This window comes from Citrus clementina, unplaced genomic scaffold (assembly GCF_000493195.1).
Source record: "Citrus clementina cultivar Clemenules unplaced genomic scaffold, Citrus_clementina_v1.0 scaffold_8, whole genome shotgun sequence".
Taxonomy (NCBI): Eukaryota; Viridiplantae; Streptophyta; class Magnoliopsida; order Sapindales; family Rutaceae; genus Citrus; species Citrus x clementina.
Window position 1 is genome coordinate 8,553,288 of NW_006262022.1, and position 16,278 is coordinate 8,569,565.

General features: G+C 36.2%; 1 non-coding gene across 1 annotated transcript; it reads right to left on the reverse strand.

Annotated features, from left to right (window-relative positions):
• Positions 1-271: 271 nt before the first annotated feature.
• Positions 272-375, reverse strand: LOC112096542. Its single transcript, XR_002904444.1, has one exon. It is a non-coding gene; the product is annotated as a small nucleolar RNA R71 (small nucleolar RNA).
• Between the last annotated feature and the right edge of the window lie 15,903 nt (positions 376-16,278).

A 16,278-nucleotide genomic window follows, 5' to 3' on the forward strand; every position in this document is an offset into this window, starting at 1 on the left:
AAAACCTAGTGTGCTAAATTGTCTCCCCACATTTTATGGCCTAGAAAATGAGGATCCATATAATCATCTGAATGATTTTCATGCTATTTGTCAAACGTTTAAATACGAGAATTTTTCAGACGATGATGTTAAACTTAGACTATTCCCATTTTCTTTAAAGGATAGAGCTCGTTCATGGCTTAATACATTGCCTGCTAATAGCATTGCATCATGGGAACAAATGGTTACAAAATTTTTAAATAAATATTTCCCAGTGCATAAAACCAATGCTATTCGCAGGGAAATCTCGGAGTTTACCCAGAGAGATGACGAGCAGTTTTTCGAAACATGGGAGCGATTTAATGGGCTACTCTTGAAGTGTCCACATCATGGGTACGAGAAATGGCACCAATGCCAATACTTTTTGGAGGGATTACTACAAAATGTGCAAGAATGGCTAATGGCAACGAGTGGAGGAGAGCTAATGTCAAAAAGTGCATAAGAGATTTGGGAATTCTTCCAGCGACAAGCAGATAATTCCCAACAACGGAGTCGATCACTCAAGAATACTAGAAGAATTAAAGGAGTAAATGAGGTTCAAATTGGCGAGTCAACTTCGGGAATCAAAGAAGTCAAGGAGATGGTTGAAGGTCTTGCTCGACAAATAGCATCGTTATCGACTGCTAAATCAACAGAACCACATGACCATGACTCATACTCAGATCAAGCCAATGCTATAGGTGTAATGAGAAAGCCATCAAATTACAACCCATACTCCAACACATATAATCCTGGATGGAGAGACCACCCCAATTTTTCATGGTCTCAAGGATTCCAACAGAATGGACCAGCAGCTCCAGCTCCACCAATGCAACAAATTCCTCAAGTTCCTCAAGCCTCTCAGCCACCATTTAGACCATACAATCAGAACCAGAATTTTTCTCAATCCAGACCATGGGAGGATTCATTCCAGAATCTCAAGAATCTTACTCACTCCACGATTGAGCAACAAAACCGCACCATTGATGGACTACGAAATGAGTTGAGAGCAGGCTTCAATTCACAAGCTCAATCAGTTTCAAGCCTCGAGAAGATGGTGGGACAACTTGCTTCTTCAGTTCAGACCTTGGCAATGACTGTTGAGAAAGGCAAGTTTCCAAGTCAACCAGTGCCTAACCCTAAAGGAGTGCATGAGGCAAGTACTAGTTCACCACAGCAGCATGGAGAGGTCAAAGCTGTCATGACCTTGCGAAAAGGAAAAGAAGTCAACAACAAAGTGGAGATGTCGGTGACAAAAGAAAATCAAATTGTACCTGTGAATGTTGAGGAATCATCACCGGAGGAGAAAGAAGAAACCAACCCACGAGAATACGTTCCCAAAGCTCCATTTCCTCAGAGGTTAGCTAAAGGAAAAAAGGGAAAATCCACAGGTGAGATTCTTGAAATCTTCAAACAGGTAAGTGTTAACATCCCTTTACTTGATGCTATTAAGCAAGTTCCATCTTATGCCAAGTTTCTTAAAGACCTTTGTACTAAAAAGAGAAATATGCATGTTCAAAAGAAGGCATTTTTAACAGAAAACGTTAGTTCTATACTCCAACATAAAATTCCTTTAAAATGCAAAGACCCAGGCTCCCCCACTATCTCATGTAGTATAGGGAACCACACAATTGAGAATGCTTTGTTGGATTTAAGAGCTAGTGTAAATCTTCTGCCTTACTCTGTATTCGTGAAACTTGGACTTGGAAAATTACACCCAACTCCAGTGGTGTTACAACTTGCAGATCGGTCCACGAAAATACCTCGTGGTATTGTGGAGGACGTGCTTATCCAGGTAGACAAGTTTTATTTTCCTGTTGATTTCATTGTAATTGACACTCAACCAATACAGGATTCAAGGAAGCACATCCCCATTATTCTAGGCCGACCTTTCATGGCAACTGCGGATGCTCACATTCAATGCAGGACTGGAAATATGCAGTTGTCTTTCGGCAATATGACTATGGAGCTAAACATTTTCAACATTGCCAAACAACCTCACAGTGCAGATGATGGAATTGTTGATGTGGATTTAATTGAAGCATTAGTTGATGATACTTTTGTTTCAAACCTTAGTGATGATCCTTTACAAACATGTTTAACTCACTTTGGTTTTGATTTTGATATTGACAGATCGGTTGATGAGGTCAACGCCCTGCTTGACTCAGCACCATCTATGGACACTAATAAATGGAAGTCAAGAGTTGAACAACTAGCACCATCAGAGAAGAAACTCATCCCATCATCAGAATCACCACCGAAACTCGAGCTCAAACCATTACCCAATACTTTGGAATATGCATTTTTGGGGGAAGAAAGTACTCTACCGGTAATCATCTCATCATCCCTAAACGACGAACAAAAAGGTAAGTTGTTGGATGTTTTAAAAGAGCACAAAGGAGCATTAGGATGGACCATAGCAGACATAAAAGGTATAAACCCAGTAGACTGCATGCATTATATTCACCTCGATGAAAATGCTAAATCTACTAGGGAAATGCAACGTCGGTTAACTCCTAATATGAAAGAAGTTGTTAGAATAGAAGTGCTTAAGCTATTAGATGCAGGTATCATTTACCCAATTTCTGATAGTTCATGGGTTAGTCCTGTACAAGTTGTCCCCAAAAAGTCAGGAGTCACAGTAGTTACCAATGTTGATAATGAATTGATACCCACTAGAGTAACTACAGGATGGCGTGTATGCATTGATTATAGAAAGTTGAATTCTGTCACACGTAAAGACCATTTTCCTTTACCATTTATTGATCAAATGCTTGATAGATTAGCAGGCCATGAATTTTATTGCTTTCTAGATGGCTACTCAGGATATAATCAAATTCCCATAGCACCAAAAGATCAAGAGAAAACTACTTTCACTTGCCCTTTTGGCACATTTGCATATAGGAGAATGCCATTTGGATTATGTAATGCACCTGCTACATTTCAACGATGCATGTTAAGCATTTTTTCTGATATGGTTGAACGATTCCTTGAAGTCTTTATGGATGACTTTTCTGTCTTTGGTGATTCGTTTGATCAATGTTTACATCATCTAACACTAGTTCTGCAGAGATGTATCGAGAAGAACTTGGTCTTAAATTGGGAGAAATGCCATTTTATGGTAAAACAAGGTATTGTTCTCGGTCACATCATTTCGAGCAAAGGTATTGAGGTTGACAAAGCCAAGGTGGATCTCATTTCTAATCTTCCTCCACCCAAAACAGTCAGAGAAGTAAGATCTTTCCTTGGGCATGCTGGTTTCTATAGACATTTCATTAAAGATTTTAGCAAAGCTTCTAGACCCTTATGCAATTTACTTGCTAAGGATGTACCTTTTGTCTTTGATGATTCATGTCTTGTTGCGTTTGAAAAATTAAAGCATTTGTTGACATCATCACCCATCATTTAGCCCCCAAACTGGAACTTACCATTTGAGCTCATGTGTGATGCATCTGATTATGCAGTAGGAGCAGTATTAGGACAAAGAGTTGATCGAATTCCCCACGTTATTTACTATGCTAGTATGACATTGAATGATGCACAGTTGAACTATTCAACTACTGAAAAAGAAATGCTAGCAGTAGTGTTTGCATTAGAAAAATTTCGATCGTATCTCATTGGTTGTAAAATAATTATATTCACGGATCATGCTGCTCTTAAATATCTTCTCACAAAGAAAGATGCAAAAGCCAGACTAATTCGTTGGGTGTTACTTTTGCAGGAATTTGACTTGGAATTCAATGATAAAAAAGGGACAGAAAATGTTGTGGCGGACCATCTCTCTCGTCTCCATTTTGACACAATTATAGAACAATTACCATTAAATGAGTCATTTCCAGATGAACAATTAATGAGTGTGGAAGTATTACCTTGGTATGCTGATATAGTTAATTATCTTGTTACAGGTAAACTTCCAGAGCATTGGACCAAGCAAGACAAGGCTAAATTCTTTGCAGAGATAAAGAATTTCTTTTGGGATGACCCGTATTTGTTCAAGTATTGTGCTGATCAAATTGTTAGACGATGTGTCCCAGAAAATGAAATTCAGAATATTCTTTCATTCTGCCATGAACAAGCTTGTGGAGGCCATTTCAGCGCTAAGAAAACAGCGACTAAAGTTTTACAATGTGGTTTCTATTGGCCATCTATATTTCGAGACGCTTACACTTTCTGTTCTTCATGTGATAGGTGTCAACGAATGGGGAGCATTACACGAAGGAACATGATGCCACTAAATCCAATTTTAGTGGTTGAGATTTTTGACGTATGGGGTATCGACATCATGGGACCCTTTCCCCCGTCTTTTGGCCATCAATACATATTGGTTGCTGTTGACTACGTATCGAAATGGGTAGAAGCAATTCCATGTAGGACCAATGATCACAAGGTGGTGATAGCATTTTTGAAAAGCAACATTGTTTCACGCTTTGGATTCCCACGAGCGATAATCAGTGATGGTGGTGCCCACTTTTGTAACAAAGCATTCAAAGCTCTTTTGACAAAGTATTCAATCACACACAAAGTGGCAACTCCGTATCATCCGCAAACCAGTGGCCAAGTTGAGATATCCAATCGAGAAATAAAGCACATATTAGAAAAAACGGTGAGGCCAGACAGGAAAGATTGGTCATTAAGACTTGATGATGCATTATGGGCATATAGAACGGCTTTCAAGACCCCGATTGGGATGTCACCCTACAAGCTAGTGTATGGAAAAGCTTGCCACCTACCTGTGGAACTCGAGCATCGTGCATATTGGGCCATCAAGAAATTCAATTTTGACATGCAGCAAGCCAGCTCAGAAAGAAGATTACAGCTGGCAGAACTTGACGAAATTCGCAATGACGCGTACGAAAATGCCAAGATTTACAAGCAACGAATGAAAGTCTTCCATGACAAGCAAATTATGAGAAAATCTTTCACTCCAGGTCAGAAAGTGCTTTTATTCAATTCTCGCTTGCACCTATTCCCAGGTAAGTTACGCTCTTGTTGGTCTGGCCCATTTATTGTTCATACTGTTTTTCCATATAGGGTAATTGAAATTAAGGACCCAAAGAACGGTGTCACGTTTAAAGTTAATGGTCAAAGATTAAAGCCATATCTAGAATACCAATCACATGGAGAAGACACCGAAATAAATTTGAGTGACCCACCAGATTTGAATTGAATTTTTTTTCTTTTCATTGATTTAATTTTTTTTCTTTCTTTATTTTATTCTTCTGCTAATTGAAATTATTTTTGCATAAGTGTGTTTGTTTAACTATTAAGTTTTCTTTTATCGTTTTTAATCATGAGTACCTTACTTAGACCGTTCCTCCTGAACATTCTTAAACCACTTCAACGTGTCAAAACTCATCTCAAAAGACAGATTCAATTTTGTAAAACACAACGCATTTGGGCTCTACAACCACCAGAGTTAGTAGCCTATGTTGAGGGTTTAGAACGCCAACTCCGAGACATTGAGAGAAGTGTTTACGACATCCAGTTGGAGCTTGAGGTAAAATCAATAAGAGGACGATTTTAATTTTCTTTGTGTGTTTTAATTTGTTTTTCTATTTGTGTGCTTTAGTTTGTTACCCCGGTGAAGTGGCGGATAACGGTACTCCGTGACAATCAAGTCGGTTACTTCAGTTTCCCATAATAACTGATATTCTGAGGCGAAGGTATGGACAGAAACGAGATTCTAGCGAAGCTTCACAAGCGATTCCCTTCACTTCCTCAGAATGCCCTCCTTACGATCTATAAAGCTCGGTCCGAACGCATGCGATTACTCATGAGGAATAACATACCTGCTGACATCCGTTGGTTAATCGAGGCTAAAGTACAGTCGACAGGTGAGTTACCTCCAAAATTTATTGCATACATGCCTGGTTGTGGTAAAGGAAATTATGCAAGAAAACGACGAGCTCGAAGAATTTCTGTTGCTTGTCATAAGTGTGCCAGAATGAGTTGCAATAAAAACCCATGTTCTTTAGGAATGGTGTCTGATAACAGGGAAGATAAGATTCAATTCATTAGGGATGGCTTGAATAAGGAGTCATTGGATGATATCCTTTTGTCTCTTGAAACGCATCCCAGTGGATATGTGCAAGGAGCGATTCTCCAGTTATGGCCATTATTCCAGAAAGAGCATGCACGATATAGTCTCGAGAATCTAACTCTAAACGACCCTGTTTGCCAGTTTATAAGAAAACTGGATAGGAAGCCTATCCTTGACCCATAGAGGGCGTTCAAGCCGTTTCTGGACGTAAAACCAGAGGAAGATGTGAGCCACAGTCGCAACTACCTGTAAATATCCTTTTACTTTATTATTTCACTATTGTCTTATTGTTTGCATTATTGTCTTTAATAATTTTATTACTGTTTGCTTTTTTCTTTTTGACTTGCGAGCCACGTGCTTTACGCGTTATTTGACACTGACATATTACCTCATACACAACCATGACCCACTATCACCGAGATTCTTAAATGTGATTTTCTTTTTGTCAAGCACTCACAAATTGTTTTCGAGAAGTATCACAATGGCAGCTACTTCCAATAGACAATTCAAGAACATTTGTGTGCTTTATGGATTTACCTATGGCAAACATAAAGAGTTCGTTGAGGCAGCTATAGATCTTGGTCGAAGCATAGCAGCGAGAAAATTACACTTGGTGTATGGAGGAGGTAACCGAGGGTTATCAAAAATGGTCTCAGAAATAGCTTTTATCAGAGGAAGTCAAGTGTTAGGCATCATCCCAAGAGCCCTAAAACCTTTGGGCAGTTCGTCTGACTCATCAACTGGAGAAGAGTTAGTCGTCTCAGGTATGCAAGAAAGAATAACTGAAATGCTTAATCATGCTGATGCTTTTATTTTCCTTCTAGGAGATCTTGAAACACTAGAGGCACTTATCACACTAGCATCTTGGGCCCATCTGCACATCCACCAAAAACCCATCGGTTTGTTAAATGTCAATAACTTTTATGATGGCTTTATCGCATTTCTTAACCATGCAATAAAAAACTATTTCATTCCTTCTAATGTAAAAAAACTTTTTATTTGTGCTCACACTGCTAATGAGCTACTTGATATGTTACAAGCTTATCGACCGGAGCCAGACCCCTGGACCTTTGTGTTGGAGCGTCCAAATAATGATGGTAACAGTAGCCGCAGTAAGAAATACAAATTAGATTTAACTCTCCGCCTGTAAATATTTTCTTCTGTGTTGCACCACCTAGGTGATGTCTTTTAAACTCTACTTCTTTCATTTCAAACATTGAGGACAATGTTTCGTTCTGGTTGGGGGGAGGGAATAGTCGACAATTGTGGAATTTTGGTTAAGTTTTTACTAATTTTTTGTTGTAGAAACTAACTGTTGCTAACTTTTTGTGTTAAAGATGGCTGAATATGGAGTGTAGTTACTCTAGAAACGCATCTTCATTGTTTAAAAAAAAATTCAAAAAAAAAAATTAGACATTTTCTTTTTCTTTATTAAGTTTTGATGTTTATTTTTCTTCTTTTTAATTTCTCCTCTATGAATATACATTTTCCAACTTTTGAGTCGAAGATGGCTGAATATGGAGTGTAGTGCCTCTAGAAACGCATCTTCTTAGTAAAAAAAAAAAACCATTTTCTTTTTCTATCATTTTAAGTGTACTTTTTCTAATTTATTTTTTGCATCATTTTCACATTTCTGCATACATATTTTCCTTTCATGTTTAGAATAGGTTGGGGGGTAGAATGTTGTTTAAAAAAAAAATTGTGTGATTTGTTTTAACATTGGATGACATGATTAATTTCAAATTTTAGTATTTGTATTATCTTTGGTCTTAAGTGATGTTACATTATGTTTGCTACTCTACATGTTGATGTCGGAGACAAATATGCGTTGCTTGAAGGAATGAACATGTCATAATAAGTACCAAGTGAGTTTTTGAGCCTATCATTTTTCTTGGAGAGTAACCCTTTTGCCCATTCTTTATACAGCTTAACAGTTTATTATTGTATACACGATCTCTAGATTTCTTTTGAGTTAACCCTTAATAAATAAAAAAAAAAAAAGAAAAAGAGAAAAAAAAAGAAAAAAAAAAGTGTGTTGCTACATTTGGAGGCCCATTTAACAAGTAGATATGGAAGGTTATTTAGAGCCCTAAAAGACGATGGAAAGGCCATCTTTGATCCGTTTGAGCCTTTCTAGCCATCCCTTTTATTAAATATCCATAGTTAACCCTTTTGAGCCTTTAAAAAAAATATATATATATATTTTCTTTGTCAACTTATCATCTTGACCCACTCCGATTTGGAGTATTATCCGATATCTTATAAGTTCTATCACCTATTTATGTTTGAGAAAATGTAAATAATTATGTTGTTCAGTGAAGTTATACCAAAAAAAAAAAAACAACAACAACAAAACAAATGTTGTTGTTTCAAAAGAATAAAAATAACAATAATAGGTGAAATCCACCTTGCAACTTCCAAAAAAATAAAAAAAATAAAAAAATTCTTTGCATTTTTCTCAAACATACACTTTGTTTTCCTTATTTCCTTTATTTGTTAACCATATCCCTAGCCTACGTTACATCCTAATAAAAGTCCTTCCTGATTTTAAGGAACTATAATCTGAAGTAGAAGCTAGTTATATGGGCTAAAAAGATGTAGTGGTGCATATAAAAAAATAAATAAATAAATTGGGTTGACTAACAATTTTTATTTGACTTGAGATCGTATTATTTTTAAGCTGAGGGCATATTTATTTCATCTTGGTAAGAGCATGTGATATCACTTCTTCATTATTTTCTCTCAATTACCATTCATTGGAGTGACTATTTTTATTGGGTTTAATTTATTTGTAAGAGTGTCACTACTTCCAGTGAGATTTTGGGGTTTGACATGTCATTCTTGAAAGTAGCTATAACAAAGTCTACTGGGCTGATTCATGTGGATGGTTGATGTGGGTGTGATGTTGCTTTAGACTGGAGATAATGCTTATACTTTTATTTGATTGCTATCATTAATCTGATTGAATAAACACAAGTGTTTCTAAAAAAAAAAAATCATTTTGAATTTGAATTTTGTTTTTGCTTTATTCGCTAGGGACTAGCAATAAGCTGGTTGGGGGGTGTGTTGAGTGTTAGAAAATGCATATTTATAAAGGAGAAAACCGTCATTTTACATTTCAAGTCTTACTAACAACCCTTACTTTTATGTATTTAACATTCTTGTGATTTAATTACGTGTGTTTTATTTTAATTAAGTAATTTATGTATTTTAGGGGCATTATAGTCATTTCACAATAAAGGAGAGATCAGACGGCAAAACGGACATCACTTTTGAACTCAGGACCGTCGAAAACCTTAGGAGGAGCATAAAAGGAAAAATGACACTATTCACATGTACGGTACTATTCACGTATACGGGACTGTATACGTTACTGTTCACGGCACTGTTACTGTTCACGGCACTGTTCACATAGACGGATCGATGACGTGGCATTGACCGATGATGTGGCATTGACTGATGAGGTGTCACGATCCTGTTGGACTAAAATTCTTATGTACTGTTGATGGTGACGTGGCAGCATATCAGTGGACGAAAAATCTCGCGTACGGTGCATGCATCACACAGGATTATTTTCAACCAAACCGCGTTACTGTTCATCCGGGTCAAACCGCGTTACTATTCAAAGTCGGGTCAAACCGTGTTACTGTTCATCCGCGTAGTCAAACCGTGGACTGTTGACTGATGACGTGGCGCAATCCTGAGCGTCCAAACTGTTTTTAATCCGATGGCCATGATTTACTCCATGTATCTATAAAAAGGGGGCCTCTCCCCCCTAATTTGATATCTCTGAATCCATTTTTGGGATCGATTTTCTGTAATTCCCTCTCCATCTTGTAGTTTCTTCGTATTTTAATAAATTCCCATTTTGCCCCTAGTTTAACTATGAGTGGCTAATTTTCTTTCAAGCTTGGGTTGAAGGTGAAGTCTCAACATGTTTCATGGGCTTAATTTGGTAAATTTACTTTCTCTTCCCCTCTAATTTTTGTAGATGTTTTGACTTCTCGTCGACAAATAATAATAGTCTTGTCTAGATACCGCCTTGGTTACACCGGCTCTCTAATATAAGGTTATTATTATTTGGCACGGTAAGCCCTTAGCACCATATTGATTAGAGCGTGGTTCATGAGGTGTGGATTCCCCCCTCATGATTTAATTGGCATTAATAAGGAATATTTAGCCCATGATGCATGTTGATACGGATCCAGATACCCAAGTACGTCATTTCAATAGAATTCTCTTCAATTTCTTCTCGCCATTTCAATACCAATTTTAGAATTTATTCTCGCCATTTTAATTTAAGTTGTAGCATATTCCAAATCATTTCCACCACAAATCCAATCATCCATTCACAAAATTAATTCTACACAATTAAAATCCACCTCCTCGTGGGATCGACACTCGTCACCATTGATCTATATTATAATAGATTCGTGCACTTGCGAGTACATTAAAATTTGCACAACAAACCTCACAATACAGATGATTGAATTGTTGATGTGGATTTAATAGAAGAAATAGTTGATAATACTTTTTTTTCAAACCTTAGTGATGACCCTTTACAAACATGTTTAACTCACTTTGGTTTTGATTTTGATATTGACAGATCAGTCGATGAGGTCAACGCTCTACTTGACTCAACACCATCCATGGACACTAATAAATGGAAGTCAAGAGTTGAACAACTAGCACCATCAGAGAAGAAACTCAACTTATCATCAAAATCACCACCGAAACTTGAGCTCAAACCATTACCTAACACTTTAGAATATGTATTTTTGGGAGAAGAAAGCACTCTGCCAGTAATCATCTCATCATCCCTAAATGACGAACAAAAAGATAAATTGTTGGAAGTTTTAAAAGAGCACAAAGGAGCATTAGGATGGACCATAGCCGACATAAAAGGTATAAACTCAATAGACCGCATGCATTACATTCACCTTAATGAAAATGCTAAATATACTAGGGAAATACAACGTCAATTGAACCCTAACATGAAATAAGTTGTTAAAACTGAAGTCCTTAAGCTATTAGATGCAGGTATCATTTACCTCATTCTGATAGTTCATCGGCCAGTCCTGTGCAAGTTGTCCCCAAAAAGTCAGGAGTCACAGTAGTTACCAATACTGATAATAAATTGATACCCACTAGAGTGACTACAGGATGGCGTGTTTGCATTAATTATAGAAAATTGAATACTATCACATGTAAAGACCATTTTCTTTTACTATTTATTGATCAAATACTTGATAGATTAGCAAACTATAAATTTTATTACTTTCTAGATGGCTACTCAGGATATAATCAGATTCTCATAGCACTAAAAGATCAAGAGAAGTCCACTTTCACTTGCCCTTTTGGCACTTCTGCATATGGAAGAATGTCATTTGGATTATGTAATGCACCTGCTACATTTTTAACGATGCATGTTAAACATTTTTTCTGATATAGTTGAACGATTTCTTGAAGTCTTTATGGATGACTTTTCTGTCTTTGGTGATTTATTCGATCAGTGTTTACATCATCTAACACTAGTTCTATAGAGATGTATCAAGAAGAATTTGGTCTTGAATTAGAAAAAAAATGTCATTTTATGGTAAAACAATGTATTGTTCTCGGTCACATTATTTCGAGCAAAGGTATTGAGGTTGATAAAGCCAAAGTGGATCTCATTTCCAATCTTCCTCCACCTAAAACAGTCAGAAAAGTAAGATCTTTCCTTGGGCATGTTGGTTTTTATAGACGTTTTATTAAAGATTTTAGCAAAGTTTCTAGACCCTTATGCAATCTACTTACTAAGAATGTACCTTTTATCTTTGATGCTTTATGTTTTGTGGCGTTTGAAATATTAAAGCATTTATTAACATCATCACCCATCATTCAGCCTCCAAACTGGAGCTTACTATTCGAGCTCATGTGTGATGCATCTGATTATGCAGTAGGAGCAGTATTAGGATAAAGAGTTAATTGAATTTCCCATGTTATTTACTATGCTAGTATGACATTGAATTATGCACGACTGAACTATTCAACCACTGAAAAAGAAATGCTAGCAATAGTCTTTGCATTAGAGAAATTTTGATCTTATCTCATTGGTTGTAAACTAATTGTACTCACAGATCATGCTGCTATTAAATATCTTCTCCAAAAGAAAGATGCAAAAGTTAGACTAATTCGTTAGGTGTTATTTTTGTAGGAATTTGATTTGAAATTTAAGGATAAGAAAGGCACAGAAAATGTTGTGGCTGACCATCTCTCTCATTTCAATTTTGACACAATTACAGAACCATTACTATTGAATGAATCATTTCCAGATGAAAAACTAATGAGTGTAGAAGTATTACCATCGTATGCCGATATCATTAATTATCTTATTAAAGGTCAACTTCCAGAGCATTGGACCAAACAAGACAAAGCCAAATTTTTTGCGGAAATAAAAAATTTCTTTTGGGGTGGCCCTTATCTGTTCAAGTATTGTGCAGATCAAATTGTCAAACTATGTGTCCCAGAAAATGATTTTTAAAATATCCTTTCATTCAGCCATTTCAGAGCTAAAAAAATAACTATTAAAGTTTTACAATGTGGTTTCTATTGGCCAACTATATTTCGAGATGCTTACACTTTTTACTCTTTATGTGATAGGTGTCAATGAATGGGGAGCATTACACGAAGGAATATGATGCCACTAAACCTAATTTTAGTGGTCGAAATTTTTTATGTATGGGGTATCGACTTCATGGGATCCTTTCCCCATTCTTTTGGCCATCAATACATATTGGTTGCTATTGACTACGTATTAAAATGGGTAGAAGTAATTCCATGTAGAACTAATGATCACAAGGAGGTGATAGGATTTTTGAAAAACAACATTATTTCACATTTTGGATTCCCTGGAGTAATAATTAGTGATGATGGTGCCCACTTTTGTAACAAATCATTCAAAACGCTTTTGACAAAGTATTCCATCACTCACAAAGTGGCGACCCCATATAATCTGCAAATCAGTGGCCAAGTTGAGATCTCCAATCGAGAAATAAAGCACATATTAGAAAAGACAGTGAGGCTTGACAAAAAAAATTGGTCATTAAGACTTGATGATGCATTATGGGCATATAGAATAGCTTTCAAGACCCCGATTGAGATGTCACCCTATAGGTAGTGTATGGAAAAACTTGGCACCTACCTGTGGAACTCGAGTATCGTACGTACTGGGCCATCAAGAAATTCAACTTTGACATGCAACAAGCTAGCTCAAAAAGAAGATTACCGCGGGCAGAACTTGAAGAAATTCACAATGATGCATACGAAAATGACAAGATTTACAAACGGCAAATGAAAGTCGTCAGAAAGTGCTTTTATTCAATTCTCTCTTGCACATATTCCCAGGTAAGTTACGCTCTCGATGGTCTAGCCCTTTTATTGTTCACACTGTTTTTCCACATGGATTAATTGAAATTAAGGACCCAAAGAACGGTGTCACTTTTAAAGTTAATAGTCAAAGATTAAAGTCATATCTAGAGTACCAATCATATTGAGAAGATACCGAAATAAATTTGAGTGACCCATCAAATTTGAATTGAGATTTTTCTTTCTTTTTGGTGTTTTGATTTTTTTCTTTCTTTTTACTATTCTTTTGCTAATTGAAATTATTTTTGCATAAGTGTGTTTGTTTAACTATTAAGTTTTCTTTTATCATTGTTAATCATGAATGCCTCAGCTAAACAGATCCTCTTGGACATTCTTAGATGACTTTAACGTGTAAAATCTCATCTTAGAAGCCAGATTCAATTTTATAAAACACATCAAATTTGAGATCTACAACCACCAGAGTTAGTATCCCATGTCGAGGCTTTAGAAACACAACTCAGAGACATTAAGGGAGGTATCTTCGATATCCAGTTGGAGCTTGAGGTAAATTCAATAAGAGGACGATTGCAATTTTCTTTGTGTGCTTTAGTTTGTTACCCCGGTTAAGTGGCGGATAACGGTACTCTGTGACAATTAAGTCTGTTACTTCAGTTTCCAATAATAATTGATATTCTGAGGCGAAGGTATGGACAAAAATGAGATTATAGCAAAGTTTCACAATCGATTCCCTTCACTTCCTTAGAATGCCCTCCTTACAATCTATAAAGCTCAGTCCGAACGCAAGCAATTACTTATGAGGAATAACATACCTGCTGACATGCGCTGGTTAATCGAGGTCAAAGTAGGATTGGCAGGTGAGTTGCCTCCCAAATTTATTGCATACATGCCTGGTTGTGGTAAAAGAAATTATGCAAGAAAATGAAGAGCTCGAAGACTTTATGTTGCTTGTCATAAGTGTGCCAGAGTGAGATGTGATAAAAAACCATGTTCTTTAGGAATGGTGTTTGATAATAGGGAAGATAAGATTCAATTCATTAGGGATGACTTGAATAAAGAGTCATTTGATAATATCTTTTTGTCTCTTGAAATATATCCCAGTGGATATGTACAAGGAGCAATTATCCAGTTATGACCATTATTCCATAAAGAACGTGTACGATATAGTCTCGGGAATCTGATTATAAACGACCCTGTTTGTCAGTTTATAAAAAAACTAGATGGGAAGCCCATCCTCGACCCATAGAGGGTGTTCAAGCTATTTCTGGACGCAAATTCAAAGGAAGAGTTGAGCAACAGTAACAACTACCTGTAAATATAATTTTACTTCATTGTTGTTTTATTTCATGTTGTTTTATCATTTGCATTATTGTCTTTAATAATTTTATTTTATCATTGTTTTTTTTCTTTTTACTATTTTCTTTTTTACTTTCGACCCATGTGCTTTACGCATTAATTGACACAGATATGCTACCTCATACACAGCTATGACCTAGTGTCACCAAAATTCTTAAATATGTTTTTTTTTTGTTAAGCACTCACAAATTGTTTTTAAGAAGTATCTCAATGGCAGCTACTCCCAATAAACAATTCAAGAATATTTGTGTGCTTTCTGGATTTAACTATGGCAAACATAAAGAGTTCGTTGAGGCAGCCATGGATCTTGGTCGAAGCATAGCAGAAAGAAAATTACACTTGGTGTATGGAAGAGGTAACCGAGGGTTATCAAAATTGGTCTCAGAAGTTGTTTTTGTCACAAGAAGCCAAGTGTTAGGCATCATCCCAACAGCCCTAAAACTTTTGAGCAATTTGTCTGACTCACCAACTGGAGAAGAGTTAGTTATCTCAGGTATGCAAGAGAGAATAATTGAACTACTAAATCATGCTGATGCTTTCATTTTCCTACCAGGAGATCTTGTAACTCTAGGGTACTTATCACATTAGCATCTTGGGCCCATCTGAACATTCACCATAAACCCATCGGTTTGTTAAATGTCAATGATTTTTATGATGGCTTCATCGCATTTCTTAACCATGCAATAAAAAACTATTTCATTCATTCCACAGCGAAAAATATTTTTATTTGTGCTCATACTGCTAATGAGCTACTTGATCTGTTACAAGCTTATCGACCAGAGCCAGATCGCAGGACCTTGGTGTTGGAGTGTCCAAATAATGATGGTAACAGTAGTCGCAATAAGAAGTGCAAATTTGATTTAACTCTCCACTTGTAAATATTTTCTTTTGTGTTGCACCACCCAGGTGATGTCTTCTAAACTGTACTTTTTTCTTTTAAAACATTGAGGCTAATGTTTCGTTCTGGTTGGGGGGAGGGAATAGTTGACAATTGTGGAATCTTGGTTAAGTTTTTACTGATTTTTTATTGTAGAGACTAACCGTGGCTAACTTTTTGTATTGAAGATGGCAGAATATGGTGTGTAGTGACTTTAGAAACACATCTTCTTGGTTTGGAAGTAAAAAACAACAAAGAAAATTAGACATTTTCTTTTTCTTTATTAAGCTTTGACAATCATTTTTTTTCTAACTTCTTCTTTCTAATTTCTCCTTTATAAATATACACTTTCAAATTTTTGAGTCGTAGATGGCTGAATACGGAGTGTAATAAATTTAGAAACGCATCTTCTTAGTTAAAAAAAAATTCAATCAATTTCTGTTTCTATCATTTTAAGTGTAACATTTCGAATTAGTTTTTCTGCATCATTTTCACCTTTCTGCATGCATATTTTCTTTTTATGTTTAGAATAGGTTGGGGTAGAATGTCGTTTGAACCTAAAAAAAAAATGTGTGAGTTTTTTTAATATTAGATGACATGATGACTTTTAAATTTTAATATT